The 3,664-nt window shown below is 46.0% G+C and overlaps 1 pseudogene; it reads left to right on the forward strand.

The window, feature by feature from the left end:
• The first annotated feature begins 1,687 nt into the window (after window positions 1-1,687).
• On the forward strand, window positions 1,688-3,231 carry LOC138376445 (N-acetyllactosaminide beta-1,3-N-acetylglucosaminyltransferase 2-like; annotated as a pseudogene).
• The last annotated feature ends 433 nt before the right edge of the window (window positions 3,232-3,664 follow it).

Consider the following 3,664-nt stretch of genomic DNA (forward strand, 5'->3'; position numbering starts at 1 on the left):
TAGGGAGGGAGAAGAGATAAGCAAGCATTGAATTCAGGTAAAGTCTAGCCTTGCCCTGGTCCCAGGGGTGTTGTGGAGCATAAATCACACCACTACATTGTGGGTGGTTCCCATCCCCAGGGCAATTCAGGAGGGTGGTAAAATCTGTGAGTCACGAACAACCGGGCTTGGTGGCTTGAATTTCCCTGAATGGTGTTTTCCTGGGTAAAATAAGGTGATTGAATTAAATCAACGAAGTGTCCTTAACCTGGGCCTGGGAATCTCCAGGAATCATATTTAAAATTCAGCCTTCCATTCAGTTTTCTGGGCTTAAGGTGCATAACTTTTGCCAGAATCTTTAAGGAGAGGTTGAACCAAGAAGGCTGACTTCTAAGCTTCTTTTCAGTCTAGCACCGATTTGGAGTGTGAGAAGAGATTTAGGTCAAAGGAGGAAATTGAAAAGCATTGAACTCTTTGTTCTTGCTTTAGAAATAGAATTGGTCAGAACAAGGATTTTTTGGTCTCACCTTATCCCAACCCCTATTCATGTTTAGAAAAGTTAAAGGCCAGCTCCCAGGACGCTCACTTTCACGGCTGTATCTTTTCATCTTCACCATGGCTCTGCAAGGAGTGCTATCCTCATTTTACAGAGGAGGAAGCCAAGGTGCCAGTGGGGTGACTCATTCAATATCCCACAGCACCCCCTTGTGGTGTGGATCTAGATGGTTTAGACTTGCTGTGGAAACCAATGGTTTTCAAATGTCCTGGGAACATTTCTTGAAATATTTTTATTTTTAAAATTATACCCTGTTTTTCTCTTTTAAAGGTGATACTTTAAAATTCAACAAGCAAGAACACGGGGAAAAGGGGACCCTTTACATTGTTAGAGGGAATGCAAATCGGTGTGCCACTACGGAAAACAGTTGGAGGTGCCTCAAAAAATTAAAAATAAAACTTCCATATGATCCAGAAATCCCACTTCTGGGTATGCATCCAAAGGAATTGAAATCAGAATCTCCCATCCAAGTACAAGTCGGGCCCCACCATGCTTAGATCCGAGATCAGTGTGCGTTCAGGCGGTATGGCGGTAGACTGAAATCAGAATCTCAAAGAGACACCTGCACTCCTGGGATCATTGCAGCGTCATTCACAGCAATCAAGACCTGGAAGCAACCTACGTTTCCATCGACAGACAGATGGATACAGAAAATGTGGTGTACATACGTACAATGGAATATTATTTAGCCTTAATAAAGAAGGAAATCCTGAAAACCAGGGTAACTTCACCCCGTCAGGCCTAGCTTACCTGTGGGCCCCAGAGTTGTGTTAACTGCGGCTGGGACTCACCTTGGAAGGCAGTGCTCTGGCGAGCCGGCATAGCAGTGTGCGTCAGTGGTCCTAGGGTGTGGTTGGCACCAAGGCCCCATGGTGGAGGGAGCCCAGCAGTGCAGGGAAGGCAGCGGTCAGAGTTCAGCTGTTCAGGCCACGCCTGGGTATCCACCCTGCCCCTTGGACCACGCTCGGGTTGGTCAGGCATGGGATTTGCATTTCCGGCTTCCTGAGACGGGTATGACACCACGAGAACCAACAACTCCACCCTTCCCTAAATGTCTTGGGTGGCTTCATAAACCTGAGTATCTGGTGGCAGTGCCAACCAGGGCACCACCTTAGGCCTTGGACACCTACGAGGTGGCCACAGATATGAGAAATGAGTGTTGGACGTGGAAGAATAAAATTGTTGGTGATGATGGCAAACGTCTTTATTTATTTGATTATGGAAGTCTCCAAAAACAGTAGCCAAGAAAAAAAATGGGAAAGGGTAAGTAGTAATACCCAAAGAGAAGTTCTGGAAGATACCTGACCTCCCCAGGCATACTGAAACAGAGAACTAGAAAAGCGGGCCGGGCGCGGTGGCTCACGCCTGTAATCCTAGCACTCTGGGAGGCCGAGGCGGGCGGATCACTGGAGCTCAGGAGTTCGAGACCAGCCTGAACAAGAGTGAGACCCCGTCTCTACTAAAAATAGAAAGAAATTATCTGGCCAACTAAAAATATATATAGAAAAAATTAGCCGGGCATGGTGGCGCATGCCTGTAGTCCCAGCTACTCGGGAGGCTGAGGCAGTAGGATCGCTTGAGCCCAGGAGTTTGAGGTTGCTGTGAGCTAGGCTGACGCCATGGCACTCACTCTAGCCCGGGCAACAGAGTGAGACTCTGTCTCAAAAAAAAACAAAAAAAAAAAACAAAAAAAAAACAGAGAACTAGAAAAGCGGAACAAGTAGTACAATCCCATCCTGAGTGTGTTGGCCACCCAGACAGAGAAAGGGAACGGTTTTTCCCATATAAGCCGTGAACCTGATTGGAGGATCACGTCAGTCGTTACAGGTTTTAACAATCTGCCGGACAGATTTAAAGACTTTCTGCTGTATTTGAGATGTCACAACTATTCACTGCTTATAGATCAGCTGCGTAAGTGTGCAAAGAAACCATTCTTCTTGCTGGCGATTAATTAAGTCCCTCGCTGCACATCGTGCCAGAAGACAGGCGATCCGGGAACCCTGGGGCAGAGAGGGTGACTTGGGGAACCAGGCCCGGGTGCGTGTCCTCCCGCTGGGCTGGGCCAGACTCCCCTGGAGGACAACCACCCCGACCTTCCAGATATGCTGAAATTTGAGAGTGGGGAGCACCAAGGCATTCTTAGGTAGAGCTTCAGAGACACTTTCTTCAGCTTGTCTCTGAAGGAAGTGCTGTTTCTCAGGGGGGTATTTCCTTCCCAGACGCTGAGTTCGTCTTCAAGGGCGATGACGGTGTGTTTGTGAACACCCGTTACATTCTGAATTACTTGAATAGCTTATCCAAGAACAAAGCCACAGATTTGTTCATAGGTGATGCGATCCGCAGTGCTGGATCCCACCGGGATAAGAAACTGACATCCCGGAAGTTGTTTACTCCGGCGTCCACCCACCCTAGGCGGGGCAGGGGGATTCCTCTCCTCCGGCCACCTGGCCCTGAGGCTGTACAATGTCACCCACCGGGTCCACCTCTCCCCCATCGGTGACGTTTATACTGGAATGTGCCTTCAGAAACTCGGCCTCGGTCCAGAGAAACACAAAGGCTTCAGGACATTTGATATGGTGGAGAAAAACAAGAATAACATTTGTTCCTGTGTAGATCTGATGTTAGTACACAGTCGAAAACCTCAAGAGATGATTGATATTTGGTCTCGGTTGCAAAGTGCTCATTTAAAATGCTAAGATATGCATACTAAATTTTGCATAGAAAGGCATATTTTTAATAGTCTCATGTTGGGTTCCCACATTTAGGGTAATTTCTATGTTAAACCATCAAAATTGCCTTTATAAGTAGTGTCCATTTGAAAGCCTCTAAACCCTTCAATCTGGTACTTTTGTGAAGAAGAAAAGCAGAAAATGATAATATTTTATGGATGATAATGGCAGGACGATAGGTTTTGATCCTTTCTACCAGCTTGTGGTCATTGTGTCCCCCTTCTCATCTGAAATCATAAGTTTCTAGAATTTGACCATTTTAAGTTATTTTTATTTTGGCCTCCTATATGTTAGTATTCCTACCTCCCATTCCGATGACTGATTATCTATAATTCATGTGTTTATAAACTTATTGATTACAAAGAAGTTGTTATACATGATTCAGTGGTTTTTGTGAAAT

Source organism: Eulemur rufifrons, chromosome 28 (genome assembly GCF_041146395.1).
Source record: "Eulemur rufifrons isolate Redbay chromosome 28, OSU_ERuf_1, whole genome shotgun sequence".
Lineage (NCBI taxonomy): Eukaryota > Metazoa > Chordata > Mammalia > Primates > Lemuridae > Eulemur > Eulemur rufifrons.